General features: G+C 33.5%; 1 protein-coding gene across 2 annotated transcripts in view; it reads right to left on the bottom strand.

The window, feature by feature from the left end:
- Window positions 1-17,695, bottom strand: part of LOC117109915 (GRAM domain-containing protein 2A-like) — a 90,835-nt gene extending 73,140 nt beyond the window's left edge. Inside the window, exon 1 of one of the 2 annotated variants that reach the window (XM_033252388.1) lies at window positions 17,576-17,695. The gene's annotated coding sequence lies outside the window, so the exon portion shown is untranslated. Of the gene's footprint in view, window positions 1-5,955; window positions 6,085-17,575 lie in introns of those variants that run through there. The other variant, XM_033252398.1, reaches the window with a different exon arrangement.
- Between the last annotated feature and the right edge of the window lie 216 nt (window positions 17,696-17,911).

The raw sequence follows: 17,911 nt of genomic DNA on the forward strand, positions 1-17,911 counted from the left end.
TATATGATTTTTTTTTTTTACAGGATCCTATAGGACACCGATTGTCAGTAAGTGTCTGAAGGGATCGTCATTAAAAACGATCCCTTGAGCACACGCCATGGCGTTGTGTTCTTAATAGAACTGCATTAGCCGACTGTCGGCTGCAGTAAGTACCCGCCTTTAGCCGTTTGCAAGATGGAACAACCTAAACAAACATGTAAATGGAATGCAATTTCCTCAAAAGTATAACTTGTTATTCTATTAAGAGGAGAAAAGCAACAGTGACATTAAACTGAGTACAGTATTTCTATTGTATTTCAATGGGAAGCTAGTTGTTAATGCTGGCTTACAGCAAATGGAATACATCTTGACTACTTTCTATTTTTATTCAGTTATTATTTAGATGCCTCGTATGGGTGTGGTTTATGACCCTACAGCTCTCTACTTTGGTGAACATACTGGAAATCCTGCTAAATAAACTAACCTTCAACCTGCACATCTGATCTCATCCCATCCATCATACAATAATTTGTCAGCCTCTTTTCTTAGATGATTTTAATCAAGATATTACTATTATCTATCATCTAACATCAATTAGTCTCAATATCCTTTCCACTTATCATCCCAATGTCCCTTTTCCTGTCATCTCTCCATTAATCAATCAATTAAATGTGTTTGCAAAAATATGAATTCGATGAGTATGGATAATAATTAAATGGTTAAATGGTTCTAATAATTTGATAGTATTATCATAATTAATAAACAGTGTTATTTATATAATTATACTGTATCCATAATTATTATTGTCAATATTTTTAAATCCAAAATAATTTTAAATATTTTACATCAATGACTTTTCTCTTTATTATTTTTCTTATTATTGATTCATTTTATATAACATGATTGTAAATATGTTTCTTGTAACTGTACTGAAAGTACCTACATATAAAGAAAGAATATAAATAAATATTAATAGTTAATAATTACTATTATGATGGGAGACTGAGTACTTTTGGTTGAAGATAAACCTTCAGACTGGTAAACACTTCATTAACAATTTATTTTCTTTTAAATTGTTTAAATGCATATCCAAGCAGTGCAATAACTAATTGTTGAATGGAACACACAATAAATCAAGTCTGTATCGCTCTACAATAATTAATTAACTACAGTATGTAGCAGCTGGTGCTACAGAAATAGGATATTAGCCCAATACTGTAGTAAGTAAAGATGTTCTTAGTAATCTAGCCTGCTTATCCAATCATTGAATCTGTAGTGATGCGAAATATTATTAGAAAAGTCTATGTGGAAGCAGCTTGGCACAGCAGGAACAGTTTGGTTTCCCAACCTCGAGGTCTGGGTTTCAATCCCTCCCTAGGCGCTTCGCTTGTGTCTTTCAGCAAAGCACTTTATCTGCATTGCTTCTCTCCACCCAGGAGTATAAATGGCTACCTGGTGGGGTTTCCTACTACTGCGCCAATATGGCAGCAACACAAGCATGACAAGGGAAAACAAAGTGCTTTGTAACCTTACGGAATAGGGACTATACAAATACCAAGTAAAACACATAACACATAAAAACTTTGGTGAGTTGCTTTTATAACTGAATGTTTATTTAATTAAGACAAGCATTCATAAACTACACTATCTCTTTTAATAGATTATTATGATTGACATTGATTGATTATGATTCAAAGATTAGTTATATGATACAGTAGAATGACTAATTAACTGGATTTTAGTTATAATAATTGAGTTGCCTTGATCACTTACTATGTCAATCTTTAATTTAAATTGATGATGGTAGTCAGTGGCGGCTTTATAATATTTTCTGGGGGGGGGGGCAAAGTGTCCGACTGGGGAGGAGGGCTGAGTAGTTGTCCGACTGGGGAGGAGGGCTGAGTGAGATAAGGTTAACTTTGGCTCACATTGCTATCCGAGGGCCTTCTGACCAAGCTTGTCCCTAATGAGAATTTTTTTTTCAAATAGGGACCTCTGGGTGGCTGGAAATGGCATTCCCAGACTTGGAAAACACTTTTTAAGTGTAAAGTTGTTAAAATACAATTATTACTATACTCTCAAAGTCAAATCAATAAACATGAATTTTATTTCATGCCTATTTTATTTTATTTTTGGTCTGACTGCCCGACGAGCTCTGGCCGGTGGGAGGTTTTACCAGTCAGATGGAGGGCTTAGCCACTGATGATAATCGATATATTCTGTCCTCAGAATTTGTAAAAATCTTGATATAGTCATGCTATCCCAGTGGCCCATTAGCAAAACTTAAAGTTATCAAATTGGAAGATATGTGTCTGTTTCCTTCAATCACATGACCAAAGTAATAACTACTTTAGCTGTCTCTAGGTTTGTATTTAAAATGATAAAATAATGTAATGGTTTGTCATGTGATAGTGGCATAACAGCATTATGGGCTCTGAAAATAATGAAGTGTGGCTCTCCTACTATGAAAGACATTACGGCACTAAAAAGTCAACAATGACGCAAAACTGTTACTGGGGATGCATCAGGGGTCATAAAGAGGTCAAGGTCATATACGATGTGCACGATTCAATATATTAATGCATCGATTTAATAAAAGAAGTCTAGGAGTGAATGGTTCACGTCACTTGGCAACAAAACATATCAATCATTGTCGCTGTAGTGAGTTAAACTACGTACTGTAGTTGTTCTTAACGCAATCAAAAAGACTCCTCGAGTCGACGGACTAATGAGTGTTGCCGAAAGAAATCAGCGATAGCATGTAGCAATGTTATGGAAACCAGGCATAAGAGACAACTTATTTATTTTTTTGGACTATCTGATGGCAGATTAAGTCTCATGCCCTCTCTGGTGTTACCACTCTTAAAGAAGGGTCTGAACATCTTCCAGAAATCCAGAAATTACGTATTTTTTCGCTTTATTTTTTATTCAATAACATTATACTTGGCATTTAACCAATAGATAAGCACTCCTTTGGGATCGAACATCAAAAGACTAATGAAGAAGATTATATAATGCGTATCGCATTATACTGTGGTAGGATAGATGATTCCATTCATTTTCAAAGATAATTATGCTGAAGGAAATGTCCACGTTAGCTTATCAATGTACTATCCATGAAGTACATCAAGAAATAATTCAGGTTTTGTTTCAATTTCACCATAATTTTTACCACCAATTTTTACCATATCATTAACCAAATTATCTCAGTTTCAGGGCATTGATTGCTCCTTGATACCTAATGAATAAGGCCAAAAAAAAAAATAATAGTATCTCATCCCCTCGCGCATCCACTTTCTCAGCCTCACCATTTTTTTTTTTTAATTTCCTATATATGCAAATCTGGCTAACTCACATCAGTAAAATTCCTCTCGCGTTCGTTCGTGGTTGGGACACATATGGTATGAATCATGTCTTGTGCTTTTTTTATTTGCTTTCAATGTGTCTACTTGGTAAAAGTGAGAAAGTAGTAGCTGTTTCCCATCGGCCATCTTGGATTTGGAGTGAAAAAAAAAGTGCCCTTATTTTATTTTTAGGATGAGAAACTACTTTTTTATTTATTTGGCCTAATGTAATGGCTTTGTCTCTGATGGTTCATTAATATCATGTGTTTATGTTATTATAATGCCAAGCCATTAATAACATAGCAAATTATACATTCCTAAGCATCAATTTTACAATAACTCCTTAAAATTAGAATATATTGATTTTCAATGCAATTTCAAAAAATACGTATTGAGAAGCATGTATCCAGGCAGTGCAAAAAAGTGCTCTACAACAAAAGGTCGGGGGCATCAGGCATTACACTCTAGGGGACTTTTTGCAAAATAAAACATAAGAAAATACAATATAATAATAATAATAATAATAATAATAATAATAATAATAATAATATATAGGTTTTTAAAGTAGCGTGTACAATAATCTCTCGTATCGTAGAGCGCAAAATATACAGTAATAGCTAGGCTTTGATGATATTTTTAAAATTTTAATTTTTTTTTTTTTTGCAATGTTATCAAGAAAGGAAATGCAATTATTACAATGCATTGATAAACATTTTATAAATATATTTCCAGGTAAAAGCATGTTATATAATGAACTATATTGCAAACATCAGGACATACCTGTAATATCAGAATATTATCACAAAATGATCAATGAAATGTAGATGGAGTTTGACGTCATGAAATATAGCCTACTGAATAATACCTGGCCAAACGCATCATCTTACAACATCAAACACAATAAGCATAATTCATGAATCTTAATTTTGAGCAAGGAGTTACAGCAGTCTTTAACAAAAATTTCACTTTCTTTTGAGTTTAATAAATATTTCTTATTTTATTTATTAAAAAGTGCCATATGAATCAAAGGTAGGTTCTTGTATGTTGTCATTTCTTATGGATCACATCCAATCTGTTTATTTTATCATATTCTTATACCTCAGTAATGTTTAATATCATCTAAACAAATCTTATCTGTTCTTCCCCTTCCTGATTTCTAATAAGAGTTAAATAAGATCTTTCTTTAAAACACTCAGTTGCATTTTTTTTTAAATCAACAAAATTCAACTACCAATATATATGACAATACAACTAAAAAAAAAAATTTAAAAGAAAAAGCAACCACACACAATCTAAATCTGGGCGTGTACTCTGTAAGCCAACACAATTCCACCAGGGGTGGATTTGGGGGTGGGAACGAGAGCATGTTCCCCCAGTTTTGCCACTGCCGTCTTATATTTTTTAACAGAAAAAAATACAAAATGGCATATAAATACTAAATTTCACAATATTTCTTAACACATTCGCTGCCACAGATGAGTATACTCGTCCCGCAGGGTGTTGCTGAGGGCGCTAGAGAGGACTATACTCGTCAAAATCGGGGTAACATTCTAGCATTTATTACTTCTTTGTTATACATTGTAGAACCACAGACTTAATGGCTGGTAGTTCAGGGAAGATACACCTGGAGGATAACGTACAAAGAACATACGTCTGTTTCCTGTGTTATGTTGCCCTGAGTACATTCGATACACGAGTGGGGCGCCCTCTGAGCATATACCAATCCATGCAAAAAGTGGAGGAGAAAACTCGCACTTGGCGGAGGCAATAAAAAGTGCTGTCCTGTGCTGGTGACAAGTTTACTCGTCTCCTAATATTTTACCACCAATCTATTAGACACAACATTTTGACGACATATAACTAGATAAAATTTCAAAAAAGTATGTTCGTATGTAAACTTGTTTTGGCACATGGGAAGGAACCTAAGGAAGGGTCTGGCCGTCAACATATTACTGAACACAAACTACATCATTAGATGATACTTATTTATCTGTATAATTACACTACATCTAGGCCTATAAAATTTGTGCCCCTTCATTTAAAAAATTCTGGATCTTCCCCTGTCCACAGGGGCAACGCCGCAAGGTACACGATAGATTTTCTCAAACTGCCATCGATTGATAAGTAGACAGTGACGGACATTGTGTAGGACTTAAGACAGAGGCAATATATCTTACATAAGGTTAAACTATAACAACATGAAAAGCTCATTTCAAGTTCAGAGCATCCTCAATGCTATTATATTCTACATTATTATACATACTATAAATTAAATTGATTTTTTTTAACTGAAATTAATTTTAATGTATCATTTACAATTGTTCTTTAATTTATATTACCAGCACAAAGCAGTCATATATGATTGTAATGATAATCAAAATTACAAAAATAAAACAAAGGAAAAACAGAGTCTGAAAAATAATACAAAATATAGTAAATATATTATATTATTAATGTTTATATTACTGTACATATTTTATATAATAGTATACAATATATTAACTGTTAGATGACTATGAGAAATTAGAGTTCAAACTATCAACATAAAATATTGATGAGTAATCAAAAACACATTGAATAATGTAATCAAATCAATCACCATGGTGATTAATAATACCTGAGAGAAGCTTACCTGAATCTAAAGCAAAGATACTAAAAACTGTCTCTGTATTGTTCTATATATATCCAACTGATGCAGAGTGTGTACATGAGACCATACACGGTAGGAAACATGTGTTAAACGAGCCTAGATATTAGCATTAATAAAATCAACTTCCTTTGTGTGACCTCCAATGTATCGCAGCATATGGAGTGAGAGAAATAGCAGTTAGGCGCGCTGTAAACTATCGTGTCAAAGTAGTAATTTTAAGTTCCGTGGATGAATGCTCACTTATCAATATTATAATGCGTACCTGGAATTAGCATGACTATTGATGGTCCATTATTGTCACTTAAATTTAAGCATGTTAATTTATTCAAATATTTGCATATCTAATGGCAGAGATCTATATCTTTATACATCAAAGTTGACATCAAACATACAATAAAAATGGTAATGTGAAAAAGCTCAGTTACTACTGAGCATTGTCAAATTAAAATATTCCATCTCTTGGAGCAAGTGTCAATATCTAAATTATAAATTCATAAGATATGCAAATAATAATAAATTAATAATATTCTCAAGAAATGTAAAACAAAAAATGCATTATATTCCAAAGAATAACATACTAGTATATCAATTAATATATAATATGCATTTAAAGTAATAATTCAATATCTATGATGTAGATTACTATATGTCCATAGTAATATTCATGTCTAAATGATAGTAAAATATGATTTCATCACAAAACTGATGGAATATTTTAAATTTAAACTATGAATAATGTTTGCCCTACCTGATCTGTTTAGTACTGAATGCTTAGTATGTTCCCAAATGCTTGCGAAAATAAAAACTCCCAAGTGATTTGGGTAGGTAACGAACCCAGGACCTCCAGATAACTAGCCTGGTGTCTTAACTACTTTACCACTAAACTCGTAATGAATCCAATCCCCAAGTAGCAGCGGGTACTGCAATGCTATTCCAATGTTGTCTTACATCAGGGGAAATAATACAAATCGATGTTTGCCTTACCTGACGTGTTACAGTACAGAATGCTCACATTCCCAAATACCAAAAAGGTAGGGCCATATTTCTCCTGAGACAAAACACCATTGGAATTAAATCAAACTATAATATTGTACAATCAATGTATACTACATGTATATACCAACTCTAATAGAAAAATTAACCTCATAAATCTGCTGTATTTAAATTTTAACCTTTTCTCAAGGAATAAAAATCAATAATTCACAATTAAAATTCAATAATTATTTTTAATGCAGCCTCCATATAAGGTCATGGCCTCAAATGCTATATAATATAATATTTTAATAGTAAATAATCAATTTTAGTTCACTGGTTCAACGGTTTTGGTGAGCTAGTCCAAAACAGGTTACAGTAGATTGGAGCTATAGTTTTGTGGTAAAGTTACATGGTATCTGCCTTCTAATCCCAAAATCCTAAGTTCAAATCTAGCAAATTTCAAAATAAAATATTTGTTCACAACTAAAACAACTTCAATGTAAAACCTCATGGACACTCAGGTTAGTAACAAGGATTAATAGGGGGAGGGGGTTCCTATGACCAATCAATGTTCACCCTGACGTGTTATAGTACTGAATGCTTAGTATGTTCCCAAATGCTTGCGAAAAACAACTTGCAAGTGATTCTGGTGGGAATCAAACCCACGACCTCCAGATAACTAGCCTGGTGTCTTAACCACTCGACCTCCGAGCTTGCACTTGGTGGCTAGTGAGTGACAAGGATTACTAGGGGAGGGGCTTCCTCTGACAGGCAGAAAAAAGTTTCTGTTGTGTCAGGGTGTGAATCCTTTTGGTACCTGCGCATTTTATCATGTAAATGGTGAATTTCATTATCACTTATATGATTTTTTATGTAAAGAGAAGAAGTGATTTGGTATATAAAATTCCGTCTCCATGGTTATGGGCCCGACATTCTTTAATTAGAATTTTAATCCCTCCCCCCATAAAAAAATACTTGCACCCCTCCCTAGTCTCTCCTCAAAAAACCATGCTTAAGTGATTAAAAATCATCTAAAATTCTGTTATTTCGGGAGGTAGCACTTCTCACCTAATCATCGCCACCCCCCTACACATCTAGATGTGTATAAGAGACAGGACCTTTCCCTCCCCATCAGTTCCCCCATTTCAAGACTCCTAAATATGCCACTACTTCCATGACATACTATAATACGTAGTAATAACTTTGAATGCAAGTTTTACCAGATACATATATAAAAACATATATACAACAAAAATTCAATAAAATATATACAAAAGAAAAAATCAACATAATGAATAGAATATCTAGAAATGTAATACTACTATGTGTGAAGCAGGTGATGCTTATTATTGAAAATACTCATTCAATAACTTCATTTATTATATATACAGTTAATATTGTATATACAGTAAATATTGTTTTCAGTACAAAAAAACCTACTGTATGGCACCCTACCAAAGGTTGGGGACAAGATAGCGTACAGGAGAATGACACTGGCAGGACACTGTGATGAATGGAGTGTCCATGCTAAGGCTCGGCTGTGGCCGACCTAGTAAGTAAGTTTCAGTATTAATTTACATATAATAATTGACTTCGATATGCCACTAATAATTAATAAAATAGAGATACAGTATGATGTCAGGCCTTTTTTTTCTCAATAAAACACAGTTAGATATATTGAGTATCTGCTTATAAATCTTGCAATTTTCTAGACACATATTTTAAGAAGTTTTAAGAATTGCTAATATTGGCAGCAATCAACCTGTAATGATACTCACATTATATTGCAGTACCAGTACCATACTGTACACCTACCAATGTCACCAATGCACATACTGTACCTTTATGTGAATAGTAATATAACCACCTGGTACATTATTAATCAATCAGATTAATGACAAACAAAACACAGCAGGTGCCCAACAATAACAACAAAATGTTGGTTTTTAATCTCAGGCCCAACCACACTGGGTCTGAGGTGGGAGTGGCCCATGTTTAGGGGAACGATGGACCACCTCTTAAACAAATGCTGATACCACCACTACTGTTTATAGCCACACTTATTAATAAACTCACTTTCTATACCACCGAGTATAGTTTATGCATTGAGTGTGTAGCACAGTGTGTAAGGCGCTGGGCTTTCAATCGGAAAGTTGGGGGCTTGAGACTGATGCCTGGCACACTGCTTGTGTCCTTGGGCAAGACACTTTATCTGCACTTATCTCACTTCGGGCCCAGGAGTATAAATGGATACCTGGTAGGAGGTGAATGATTCGGAATGAAATTAGTAGTGCTAATTACACGCATAACTAGGAACTCCCGAGAGTGTGGAGGAGGCTGCACTGTGTGTAATTGATTCTGTTTCCAATGACCAGGGAAGAAAGCGCTTTGAGCAGTTCTTCTGTAATTGGATATGTGCGGTACATATATCTTATAAAATAATAATAGTAATAACTATACTCATGTAATAAATTCATTTATTACATGCTAAATTAATGTTATATAGAGTAGGGCATTTTTATACTTAAATAAAATTACTGTATGTAATAAAAAATATAGTACAATACAGAATATTACAACTCCCAGTTCATCCTAATGTCAAAGTCAGATATGATCACTCAATTTCCTTAAGAACCCAACCCAGTATAGTATACTCAATGGTACTTTCAAAGTAACAGATTATTTCATTTTGAAATCTCAAGTACCATTAACTGCCTAGGAGGAGGATATAGAGAGGAATGTAGTTTTGGTGTAGTTGTTCTTATTACAGTATTGTAACACACCTTCCAGAGCTTTCATCAAATAGTATTTTGAATGTTGTGTGAATAAATAATGTGAAGCCCAGACAAAACTACTGTAGAAAAATAAATCACTAGATCTGAAAGAGGGAAACATTTATATTTATTTTATTTTCCTCAGGGGCATAGACACTACGGTATGTTATCGTCTGGCAGTTAACCCTATAAGAGCTAGTAAATCCGATGGCGGTGCAAGATGGGTACTACTACCACAAGGCAGGGGGCGCCCTATTTGAAAACGAATGGAGTTTGAAATCTCAACAAACTTGCATTTAAAACTCAAGCATGCATCATAGAGACGCAGCACAGGGTTGATACGAATGCCTTGTATGATAAAAAAGCCTGATAGATCATGATAGTACTATTTAAAATTTAAGCAATGTACAATAATGGGCAGCAGACATACGATCTTACTGGGAGCCTATATTTTATTAAGTCCTAACTAATGTGAACATGATTAAAAGTGGGGCAAAAAATGGCATGGCTGCCAATGCAAAAATCAAATAAAGCTATAGGCCTGTCTCTTATACACATCTAGATGTGTATAAGAGACAGGTATCTGCCTTCTAATCCCAAAATCCTAAGTTCAAATCTAGCAAATTTCAAAATAAAATATTTGTTCACAACTAAAACAACTTCAATGTAAAACCTCATGGACACTCAGGTTAGTAACAAGGATTAATAGGGGGAGGGGGTTCCTATGACCAATCAATGTTCACCCTGACGTGTTATAGTACTGAATGCTTAGTATGTTCCCAAATGCTTGCGAAAATAAAAACTCCCAAGTGATTTGGGTAGGTAACGAACCCAGGACCTCCAGATAACTAGCCTGGTGTCTTAACCACTCGGCTAACGCACTGTACTAGCAGTGACACAACCGATGGCTGAAACAGAACATTAACCATTTTACAGCCCATAAACAGTGCAAGCTGGGGCCTTATGCATGGGTAAAATTTCATTCTCATTCATTCATGAATAATTTGCCAATTACAGAATGTAAAAAATAAATGAATGCTCTGTAAACAAGTTTCATTGATACTTACTGGCTGTGTGGAGCCCATAAACTTTCAAATGAAAATTGAAATAATTCTTCATTCAATAATTCTTCCCATGGAACCATAAATTGGTATTTACAAATAAACTATTTATTCAAATAAACGCTCTAGGGCGTTTATTGTTAAGGATTTTTGAAGCGGCGTTTATTCATGGGAGGCGTTTATTTGAGGGAGGCGTTAATTATTGTTGGTGTAAAATGGATGCGTACATACTCAAATAAACACCCCTTAATTTCATTGGAAATGTATTTGGAACTACAACATATTAATGTCAAAATTTTTTATTGTGTGATCATATTATTGATTCCAAGGTCAGAAAAAGATGTAATTCTACTAAAGTAGAGAACATTATTATGTTTTGAGAATGATGTTGCTTCCATTACTTGTGTTTACAGTCACTTGAGGGGGGGAGAGGGTGTTTACTCAAGGAAAATGTAAACACTCTCAGGCGTTTATTCAAGATAGGCGTTTATTCTAAATGAGGCTCTGAAGGGGGTAATTATTCGAAGGAGCGTTTATTCAAATCAGGGGGTTTATTCGAATAAATACGGTAAATATTTTTGTAGTATTAGCATGAAACTGTTATCATTCCTTTCCTTTTATTCAAAATTTTAAAATAACAATTTTTATTTGTTTGGATATTATACATTTTTATATTGGCAGTTAATGCACTCACCATGAAGTTTTCTATATTTCTTTTTTTTTTTAACTAAGGATAATTTGGCTCATTCCAAACAAAAAAAAGCATTTTAAAACCTAATCAATATATAAGGTAATCAGGAATAATAAATATATAATATCCATTAATACAGGTATATAATACACTATGATTGAACATACTTATTTTGAAAAACAAAATCGGATATACAAGTAATGATATTTTTTAAGCCTTTGGAATATGTGCTATACAAATCTCATTATTATTCTGATATTTAGTTTATAATTATTTGTGAAGTTTGAAAAGAAGTTAATGGACTTATTATTAGGGAATTATAATATATAGTAGATTGTCCTGAAAAACTTCGTCGTTTTTCATGACTTGGAATTGAACACAGTTACACCTGTTAACATAGTGATTACGCCTTCAGATTGTCCAAATAGTATTCTGTGTATTAAATAACACTAATTAAATATAAACTAGAAACATATACAACCTTTTTCAGTGGTTACAGCTAGAGATATGTGGCCACACATCTATAGCTGGTAGTCATTGTCTCTGAGTATTATATATTAATAATTTCCCTGGTCAGTGCTAATAAACTCCACACTTGTATTTCTATTACCTCTAAATACAATTCATAATATTAAATGGGAAAACAAAAAACATTTCCATTTCTATCCTTTTACTTACTCTCTGGTCACATGACTGGCATGCTAATAGGTATTTTGACTAATAAGTTGGTCATAAAACTGATCTCCTAAAAACACTATTCGTGATCAAACCATGGAGGTATTACTATAATGTTATGAAAAGTGACAAAAACCTGGTTAGCTTGGAATTACTTTTTTCTGCTATTTAATACAAGCTTCTCAAGGGATTATTGAGTTCAAAGGTTCAGTTTAAATCGGTATACCTTAAAGTCCAATTAAAATTATGCTTTCTAAGTTGCTGATTATTGAAGTATTACATGTTTAACAAATGAGTGGTACTAAAATATTTAATTTTTGATTTATAAATATTAAAAATGACGGTTTAAAATATTAGTATAAGCCCCGCCCACTGGAGATGTTCACTGAAGTGTGAGTAGAGCTGATGACGTAGACTCGGTATAACAATCACAGCCATCCTGTTTATGGAATACAAACATTGTATAGCGCGACAAATGAAAGAGGTTCAGTTGTGAAGTACTGATCTAAAAAAGGAAGCAAAGAAATGGAGCAGCTTTATCAATTTGAGCCACTAGTAAGCGAATTTGGAAAACAAAGAATTGAAGACCAGGCATAGTTATAAAAACAAATCGATTGGGCAACACTAACAAATTTTGAGCACTATACTAAATACTGTCCTGCTCAGGCCCGACGGACTAGGCCTAAGCAGAGTAACAGCACGAACACTCGTCAGCATACAATGGTTAATATTATTAATAATAATATACATTGTTTACGTCCAAATTAGCTTATAGTTTGTATATTAAAGCATATTTTACAAAATTTTTACATTACGATGTACGTGCAAAGCTGAAATTTGATTATTGTACACGGCCTACGCCTTCGATGATGATAGTAAATCATCATGTCACATTGTAAATTGCCTGGTTGTTTTTCAAGTTGTCGAATACAATAAAAAGCTAAATTTTTTTATTTTGGTTGTTATTAAGTTGATATACAAAATCTGTGATACTCACTTTAATACAGGCCTCAAAATTGGTACTGGAGAACACACGATCGAATCGGAGTCCCCGAATTGGTTCGCATCTTATTTAGGACTCAAAACTGAACCACGAAGCGGGCCACAAAGCAGGACTGACTTTTGTGTTTATGTATAATTTTACTGTTTTAGTAGTATGTATTTCAATCATTAAACAATTATTAAATCACTGTTAACTTTTCAAATGTAAGAGATGAGCTAGAAATATTTGTACTTTTTCACTCAACTTATGTCATTTTTGAATGACCGACACTTGAAGACGACGTTGTACTGTGCATGCAGCCTATGTCAAAAACATGCAGCAATTCCCTCCTAAAACTAGCATTATCACGAAAATCAAAACAGCATCTAGGCTTAACCATGTATTTCATTGTCGGATAAAGATCAAGCGAAGAACATCCAGAAAAACAACGTAGAGAGCATGATCCACCATACGACATATTCTAGCAAAAAGTAAACAACCTTGTCGGTCATAAAAATAGCATATACAGTAATAATATGCGTGTATTTTGTGTAAGATATTTAATCATCATAAATAAAGTCAAAACAAATAGTTTAAATGTTTTATTCAAACACATTTGCTGCATGTAGCGAGTACGGGCTCCATGGTATAGGGTGGATACAGAGAATAGGGCCTAGCTAGCTTGGCCTACTCGCATTCTCGCTTTTACATTATGTTCATAACGTGATGCCGACGCTAATTTCGAGGGCTGCTAGTATGTTTTGAATGTTTATTTAATAATTACTCTCCGAATTTCCAGCGTATGATTACTCTAGGCCTGAACTGAGAATATCATAAACCCTTGAATCTACTACTTATGTTTGTGTTGCTAAGAATTGCGATCCCGCAAACATCTTGTGTTATGTTGTACCGAGTGTATGTCATATCCGGTAAAGGTCAAATGCGGGTCAGATCCAGAAGGTGGAGCTTAGCGATACAGAATTCATAAAAATAGGTGATTTAAAACTAGTTTTTCAGAAAAACGCGTTATCTAAAAATAAAAGGAAAGTCATCGATATGTTTCTTAATAATTCTTTATTGTTTTATGACATTTTAAAAGCAACTAGAATATTACATTTTAGTTAGACTTTAAGCCTTGTTCACGCTATCAAATTTTATTTAACAAAAGCAAGTGACATGCCTAAATATGGTCATGATGACATCATATCATGACCATATATAGGCACATCATGACTATATATGGGCATACAACAGTTTTTCATCTATATTCTACTTCGAAGCAGCGATCAGGAGTTTGTATTGGGGGTTAAGGCAATATTTAATAATCAGGTTAAGGCAATATTTAATAATCAGGTTCAAGATATATTTACTTACTACATGCTTATTACATGCATAAATCTTAATATGATACTTGGTTTCCAGAGAGAAACTATATTCAACTGATGGCGAGTCTTTTTTTATACCTGGTTTCACAAACTTATTTTTTTAAAGATCATCAGAGTGTGGAAAAAAAATAAAATAAAATTGTATTTTGGCAAATAGTTTGCCAAAAACTTCCAGACGGAGGAGAAAATAAAATTAAAATTTTATTGGTGAATGTAAATGGTGTAATAATGGGATGGTTTAAATGCTTTAAATTTATACAATTAGGAAGAAATATATTTTATATTTCGAGATTTCAAGGCAGTGGCGGGTGTAATAAAAAAAAAAACTTAAATTTGTTTCTTAAATTTCCATCTTTACGTAGTAGAGGGTACGCTAATTGCAAAAAATAAAATTTTATTTTTATTCAAAATCATTAATATTTGGGGAGGGGGGGCTGTGGGTTTTTCTCTAAACAAGGTAAAGTCTCGCATGAACCTTAAGTTTTAACATTCAATAAAACTGACAGTGTTACTCTGTGCTCAGCTATGAGCATTGAAGATGACTGTATAAATAAATTGTTGTTTCATCATCTATCTTCCAACTTGTTAATGTCACACCGTCGTAAACACATGCAGATTTTATTATGCAGACACAGACGTGTCAGACTTTATGAAGCAGACCAACACTACTCAGTTTACTACACTGTGCGTTTTATTTTTTCAAACAAAAAATGTTACACTCATCTGATCTTATAAGTTATATATATATATTACTTGAATTTATATTATTCATATTTGATATTAAAGCAATCATTTCTTTCTCTTGATGACATCACCACACAGTAATAATCTTTTCCCCTTTTATAGTTTTTGTAGCCATTAAAACATCTTTTTCATCAAATTTTCTAGAAAATTCAAATAAGGCTTTGAAAGTTACCATGACCACACTGATTACTCAATATAATAGCAAGTGATATATTACAATATGACCATAAAAGCTATATACTGATAGACCAAAAGAAATAAGTTGCTCAATGTCTCCTTTCCTATGTAGTTAGTAAATCCTTGCCGAGCCTCTAGGGCCCATAGGGTTGAAACTTATCCCCTGTTTCAAGTAGGGTAGTGCAGATGAGAGTGTGCTGCTCTCCCTGGGTTGGATGCTGGTTACTTGTTGTAAAAGTGGTTGGCGCACCAGTTGTGGCTTGGACTCCCAACCTTGAGGTCGGGGGAATTCGAAACTCTCGCTGTGCAAGTCGCTTGTGTCCTTGGGCAAGGCACTTTATCTACGGTTGTCTCTCTCCACCCTGGAGTACAAGTGGGCACCTGGTAGGTTCAAACACAACCATGAGCTGATTACAGCTGCAACATTATGGGGCATGAATGTTGTGTTCCATGTGCTTGATCCAGTGACCAGGGGTAAGAATGTAAAGCGCATAGAGGTTAGTCTACAATATGCGCTATGTAAGTCGACAATTATTATTATTATTATTACTCAAGCAATTTGCTTGTACCCATTGATACATCTGGGTAGACTGAAGCAATGTAGACAGAGTGCCTTGCTCACAGACACAAATGAAATGCACAGCGAAGGATTGAAACCCTGACCTCAAGGTTGGAAATCCAAACAGTTTCTACTGAGTCAAACCTCCTCCTTCTGTATGTAAAAACCTCCATAATCAAACATTTATCAATATGCTACAGTAAGTTTCCTTGTCAGGCCAGTGTTATCTATATGCTAAGTTAGAAGTACCGTATTACAAAATAAATTAACATGAATGTGGAACATGAGAATGATGACTGCTATGATAATCTATGTATAAGTTCATGTCAGGCAAAAAAATTTCAGGAATTTGAAAGAGAAGGGGCCTTAAAGTGAGGGGCTCTTACAAATTGGCAGTCAAGACCACCTCCTCCCCACCATGGCTGGGGCTCAGGTCAAAAATTGTATAGCTATTTTATTCCCATTTTTTTCAACAATTTTGGGGGCGTGGAAGAGAAGCCGAGCTGGTGAAAGCTCCCCTTGAATCCCCCATATCAGGTAAATGTGTGATAAGGCACAACTTTTTTTTATACCTTGATTAGGAAATCGGCTGCCCACCAATAATAATAATTTCAAATAAAAATAAAATTTTATTTTTGGCCAAATAGCACACCAGCTGTCACAAAAAAAATGGAAATTTTTATTTTTATTATGCCCGCCTCTGCCTTGAAATCTCCAAAAATAAGATGTTATCTATCTAATAACATAAATTTAAAGAATATTTAACCATCCCATTACTACACTGTTTACATTCAACAATAAAATTTTATTTTCATTTTCTCCTTTGTCTGGATGATTTTAGCAATAACATTTGCTAAATAAGAAAACAAAATTTTATTTTTATTCTGCTCTCCTCTGACTATCTTTAAAAAACAAACTATAATCTTCAAATGAGACATAGGCAAAAATAATTTTGACAAATTTACAGATATTAAATTTTAATTATCAGGTTCATGCTCAAAACTGACAGTATAAATTGTCTATATATTAAATAACATTATTAATGTCCTTATGCATATTTTATTTGAAATCAGATATTTCAATGATTTTTTTTAATAACTGATATATTATAATTTAAACAATCTCATTCAATAGCAAATTATTTTGAATGTGTTTCAATTAACTTTATCAAAATATAATTCTTTAAAATAACTAATGATGATGATAATAATGATGATGATGATAATGATAATGTTGATGATGTTGACGATGACCATCATTGATGATGATGTCATCATTGATGATGATAATAATGTTGATGATAATGACGATGAGGATGATAAAAATAATATACAGTACGATGACAACGACGATGATTACAAAAATGATGATGACAATAATAATGATGATAATGATGATGATGATGACAATGATAAGGATGATCGACAAAGATTATGATTACGATGACGATATTATTAACTTGCATGTTGTAAATAAAATTTGGTACAAAAATTGAGTATAACAATTATAGATATAGTATATAATATTTACAGCTTAGAAAAATACAGTGAAATAATAAAACATTCACATATGTACTTACATATTTTTAGATAATTAGTACAAAATGGCAATTTGTTTGATTTCCACGTAAGATAGAGTGCCTTCTACACATGTGATTGTTACAGTAAACCTCATACAATCAGTTGACACATTCAAAAGCTTTTGAGTCAATCAACAAGAAAAAAATCATTATAACTCCTCTCAACTGCTATTGATTCTCACACAGATCATACTGTGTTTAATCAGAGTCTGTGATTGGCTGGAACATCATATAGCCTGATGAGTATAGAGACAGGCAGGGAGACTGAAAGGACTGTATCTGAATTTTATCATGTCCTGATGCCCGGCAGATGAACATCCGAGTGGAGACTATCAT

The sequence above is a fragment of the Anneissia japonica genome, unplaced genomic scaffold (genome assembly GCF_011630105.1).
Source record: "Anneissia japonica isolate Jap-2015-1 unplaced genomic scaffold, ASM1163010v1 scaffold1511_len2985839_cov193, whole genome shotgun sequence".
In the NCBI taxonomy this organism is placed as follows: Eukaryota; Metazoa; Echinodermata; class Crinoidea; order Comatulida; family Comatulidae; genus Anneissia; species Anneissia japonica.